This window comes from Chiloscyllium plagiosum, unplaced genomic scaffold, assembly GCF_037043375.1.
Source record: "Chiloscyllium plagiosum isolate Xiang-an unplaced genomic scaffold, Cpla_swu_hap1 HiC_scaffold_42, whole genome shotgun sequence".
In the NCBI taxonomy this organism is placed as follows: Eukaryota; Metazoa; Chordata; class Chondrichthyes; order Orectolobiformes; family Hemiscylliidae; genus Chiloscyllium; species Chiloscyllium plagiosum.
Window position 1 is genome coordinate 13,888,128 of NW_028270180.1, and position 5,812 is coordinate 13,893,939.

Below are 5,812 nucleotides of genomic sequence, written 5' to 3' on the forward strand. Positions count from 1 at the left end.
ATTTCAAGGCAGCCTCAGTCTGTAATCCAGTAAGGTTCCTCTGGCATATTTTGGTGCCTGCAGCTGTTTTGTGTTTGCTCACTGATCACAACTAGTTAGGGCTGGTCAGGGCAAAAAGCGTTCTTTCTCTGTAATTGAATCGGGGAAAGCCACCAGTGATTGCTGAAATATTATCCGCACTGTTGGAGAAAGAGAGAGAAAAACAACTGGCAAAGATAGAATTGCATCAACTGGTCAACACAGGAACTCCCATAAGGTATGAAGGATTGTCAAAGGTCTCAGTGCCTCACACCACAGCCAGGGCTGAGGTAATGAAACATCGGTATGGACGTCTGTTAATCCTTATTGAATTGCACTTTATTGTCACGTGCACTCGAATAACAGGATAACCAGGTACAGAAACTTTAACTGTTGCCACAGAGCTGAATTAGTTTAAAAAAAACACTAGCATGGGAATACAGAGTTTAAAAGTCCAGAAAGAGAATGAAAAGTGTCTTTTAGGTACTCGAGTTCTAGTCCTTTTGCAACATGAGTTTGTGCCCACTGGATTTCAGAGCACGAGGCCACGCTACATCCACGTCCAGGATTCACACTGCTCCCCACCCTGGGATACAGCCTGAGACTCGCTCTGCTCCCCACTCCGAGCTCCACTCCGAGCTCCAGCCTGGGAATCGCACTGCTCCCTGCTCAGCAACTCAGCCCGTGACCCATTCTGCTCCTCACTCCGGGATTCACTCTGCTCCCCACTCCGGGATTCACTCTGCTCCCCACTGGGACTCATCACCCTTCATCTTGCCTCCATTCTCCATTCTAGGGTAGGGTTGTTTAAGAAGTTGAGTGGGGTTGGGAAGATAAACTGCTGCAAAGAGGGAGAAGAGGAAAAGGAACAGGTGAGCAGAGGAGCTCCGACTGGAGCGTCTTACTCTGCTGCCATACTGCAAATCAAGTTCCCTCATCCTCTGAAGGCAGTCCTTCATTACCAGCTCTAACTGAGTCAGTTAGCTCAGCTGGTTGAATGGCTGGCTTACAATACAAATGATGTTGATATGGACAGCACAGTCGCTCAGCGTTTAGCACTGCTACCTTACAGAGCTAATGACCTGGGTTCGATACCAGCTTGGGGTGACTGTCCCTGTGGAGCTTGCATCTCTCAAGTGAAGAATTATAAGTTTGAAATGTCTTACGACCACACCATTACAAGTAATTCCTTGAGGATACTTTCTGAAAAAAACTGCAGTTTCTACAAAATGGATGGCATCCTTGTTTTGTTTTACAGGAATGTATTGGGATAAAGTTGCATTATTGATGGAGTGGATTGAGTTGATGAGGCGCCTTTTACAGTAAAGGGGAGATCGGTTTTGTCCAGCTTCAGAAAATGTAAACTCATGCTGGTTAAAACATGAGCTTCCCAGGAATTTACAGCAACACAACAGACCTCAGTAAGTTCGGATGGGACAAGGATCTGCCGATTCCAGTACAATACTCTTCTCCACACTAACCTAACTCCTGTGGAATATTTAGATGAGGATGCCAATTGTAAAATACATTTCTAGAAAACGGAATATACATGTGCCTTGGAGAAATCTGTCCTACCGCTTGTATTAAAATCATAGAGCTGTATAGCATGGCAAAAGACCCTTCGGTCCAACTCGTCCATGTTGCAGAGATATTCTAAGTTAATCTAGTCCCATTTGCCAGCATTTGGCCATATCCCTCTGAACCCTTCCTTTTCATATACCCATCATATACTGCCTTTTAAATGTACCAACCTCTGCCACTTACTCTGGCAACTCATTCCAGAGACTATTTTCTTTTTCTCTATTTTTAATACAGGCATAGAGTCAACTGCCGCATGAAAAAGTTGCCCCTTAAGTCTCTTTTAAATCTTTCCCTCGCTCCTTAAACCTATGTCCCTCTAGTTTTAGACACGCTCCCCCTGGGGAAAAGGCCTTATCTATTTATCCTATCCATGCCCCTCATGATTTTATAAATCTCTATAAGGTCACCCCTCAGCCTCCAATGCTCCAGGGAAAACAGCCTATTCAGCCTCTCCATGTAGCTCAAACCCTCCAATCCTGGCAGCATCCTTGTAAATCTTTTCTGCACCCTTTCTAATTTCACAACATCCTTCCAATAGGAAGGAGACCAGAATTGAATGCAGTATTTCAAAAGTGGCTTTGTTTGCTTTTTGCCTGGACTGATTTGTCCTGTTTGCCAGTGTCATTTCAGCTTTAGATGGCAAAGTTTAAGTAAGAGAACATCCGACTTATGAACGTTTGTACTTCTGACCATGAGCCTACACAAGGGTGTAATTTTAAATATCCAATTTATGAACATTTCCTGTACTTACAAACAGCTCCTTTATGTTCATAGAATCCCTACAGTGTGGAAACAGGCCCTTTGGCTCAACAAGTCCACACTGACTCTCCGAAGGGTAACCCATCCAGATCCATTCCCCTACATTATTACTATATATTTACCCCTGACTGGGGTGGCACGGTGGCTCAGTGGTTAGCACTGCTGCCTCACAGCGTCAGGGACCCAGGTTCAATTCCCACCTCGGGCAACTGTCTGTGTGGAGTTTGCACATTCTCCCTCGTGTCTGCATGGGTTTCTTTCGGGTGCTCCGGTTTCCTCCCACAGTCCAAAGATGTGCAGGTCAGGTGAATTGGCCATGCTAATTTGCCTGTAGTGTTAGGTGCATTAGTCAGGGGTGAATGTAGGGGTATGGGTCAGGGTGGGTTGCTCTCCGGAGGGTCGGTGTGGACTTGTTGGGCTGAAAGGCCTCTTTCCACACTGTAGTTAATCTAATCTAATCTAATGCACCTCCCTGCACACAATGGGCAATTTAGCATGACCAATTCACCTAACCTGCAAATCTTTGGATTGTGAGAGGAAACCAGAGCACCTGCAGGAAACCCACACAGACACAGGGAGAATGTGCAAACTCCACACAGATAGTCACCCAAGCAGGGAATTGAACCTGTCCCTGGTTTTGTGAGGCAGCAGTGCTAACCACAGAGCCACAATGCCGTCCTCCATCCTGTTCTGACTTCTGCACTATTGGAACCCAGGGACTGTTTGTGGACAGAATTTTCTTTCTCTCTGTTTTTAGTAGAGTCGTGGAGTCATAGAGCACGGAAACAGACCCTTCGGTGCAACCAGTCCATGCTGACCGTAATCCCAAAGTAAACTAGTCCCACCTGCCTGCTCCTGGCCCATATCCCTCTAAACCTTTCTGATTCATGCACTGATCCAAATGTCTTCCAAACCTTGTAGTTGTGCCTGTATCCACCACTTCCTCAGGAAGTTCATTCCACACACTGTGCAAAAAGGTTGTCCCTCATGTCTTTTTCAAATCTCTCTCCTCTCACCCTAAAAACATGCACCTAGTATTGAAATCCCCCATCCCAAGGAAAGGACAAGTACCATTCACCCTTTCCATACCTGATGAAGGGCATGCCCGAAAGATCAACTCTCCTGCTCCTCGGATGTTGCCTGACCTGCTGTGCTTTTCCAGTACCACACTTTTCAACTCTGATTCTCCAGCATCTGCAGTCCTCACTTTCTCCTATCCTATCCAGACCACCAACCCACCCCCACCCTCCCATTATTTAAAAACGGGAACCATTATGGATATAATGGTTGCTAATAACCATTAAACAGAGAAGATGTTAGTACTAATGTTGTTAAAATTTGACAAGTAATTTTGATTTAATTATTATCTTTATTGCACTATTTCACATAATGTGTTGGTTCAGCTTGAAAAGGCTCTGTGTCACTTGAAAGAGAGTTGCAGAGACAGATTAATGTCACAATGATGTTCTGATTTGTAAAAATAAATCATTCTGCGGATATGTGCATCAGCAGAAAGTTGCATGTTCCTAGTTACTTTTAAGGGTTGTCTCGATTCTCTGTAAGGTCTGCTGTGAAGAAGATGATACAGCCCAGGTAGATGGGGACTGTCAGGATTTTGATCAAGCAACCATCGAGTAACAACCATATATGGCAAGTGTCAGAATACGGTGAGGTACTTATCGGAGATTCTGCTTTTCCAGGCTATTCCAGAACAAAGATTAGCGCTCGAAAAGCTCAGTAGGCCAGGCAGCATCCGAGGAACAGGAAAATCGACATTTCGGGCAAAAGCCCTTCATTTCCAGCACCCACTCTAATCTTGACTCTGATCTCCAGCATCTGCAGTCCTCACTTTTGCCTACCCCAGAACGAAGTTAGGAAACAGTCGGTCACAGAAGCAATCAACGGATCAGATCTAAGCTCTGAAGCGGAGGCCAGGTCACTGAATGTACTCAAGGAAGAAATTGATAAATGTTTAGATATTAAAGACATCAAGGGGGTTTTGGGGAGAAAAGATGAATATGGAATTAAGATAGACGATCAGCCAAGCTAATGTTGAATAACACAGCGAGCTCAAAGGGCTGAATGGCCTCCTGGTTGCTATATAAGTCTTGCCAAATCCAGTCCTGAATGCCTAGATCATGAAATTAGTATTAAAATTAATACTCAGAAAGATTGTACTGGTTATACTTGAGCTTCACTTTGAAGTATTTAAAATGATTTAGACCAACATGCGTCATACAGTCATAGAGATGTACGCACAGAAACAGACCCTTCATTCCAACTCATCCGTCCTGACCAGATATCCTAAATTAATCTAGTTCCATTTGCCAGCATTTGGCGCGTATCCCGCCAAACCCTTCTTAGTTATACACCCATCCAGATGTCTTTTGAATGTTGTAATTGTACCATATGTTTGCAAGTTTGACTGTTTTTTAAAATTCCTTCTGGGTAGTTTTAGACAATGAAACAACTCACGAGAGGATGATGCTCCACAAACATCCCCCCACCAACAATGGTAAAGCCCAGCACATGAAGGTGGAAACATTTTCATTCATCTTCAGCCAGACATGCTGAGTGGGTGAACCTTCATGAACTCCTCCTGTGTCTCCAGCATCACAAATTCCAGTCCTCAGTTCATAGGATTTCTCTCTATATGATATCAAGAAATGGTTGACTTGAAACTGCAAAGACTATGAGATTTGACAATATTCCAGCAATGGTGCTAAAGACTTACATTCCTTAACTACCTGTGCCCCCAAACAAGCTGTAGTAGTATAGTTACAACACTGGCATCCATCCGACAATATGGAAAATTACCCAGGTCTGCAAAAAACAGGACAACTCTAACTTGACCAATTACTGCCCTATCAGTCTACTTTCCATCATCAGCAAAGTGTCATCAACAGTGATATCAAGTGTCACTTGCAAAAGAATAATCTGCTCATTGACGCTCAGTCTGGGTACCCCCAGGGCCATGCATCTCCTGACCTCATTACAGCCTTGGTCCAAATGTGGGCAAAAGAGTTGAGGTGAGGTGAGAGTGACAGCCCTTCACATCAAGGTGGCATCTGATTGATTGTTGCAGAATCGCAAAACTGGAGGCAGTTGGAATCAGCGATGAAGCCCTCCACTAGTGGCAATCATTTCTGAGAAGGAGCAGCGCTCCAAAAGCTTGTGATTTCAAATAAACCTGTTGGACTATAACCTGGTGTTGTGTGACTTCTGACTTTGGCCACCCCAGCCTATTGAGTTTATGCCCGTTCTCCTTAGAACAATCCAGTCATTCCCACTACCTGGTTGATCCTTGTGACCTTGTTTATTTAATATTAAGTGTATTTCCTTCAAGCGCCCTTACAATTTCCTTTTGCAATCATTGATCATAATGTAGAAGCAGTGGTGCCAATTTACACACAGCAAGGGTAGATGGCGACATTGTTGTAATGTCACTGGATGA

General features: G+C 44.3%; 1 long non-coding RNA gene across 1 annotated transcript; it reads left to right on the forward strand.

Moving 5' to 3' along the window:
- Window positions 1-252: 252 nt before the first annotated feature.
- Window positions 253-5,555, forward strand: LOC122542650 (uncharacterized). The gene is made up of 3 exons (XR_006309846.2): window positions 253-393; window positions 1,277-1,439; window positions 4,811-5,555. It is a non-coding gene; the product is annotated as an uncharacterized LOC122542650 (long non-coding RNA).
- The last annotated feature ends 257 nt before the right edge of the window (window positions 5,556-5,812 follow it).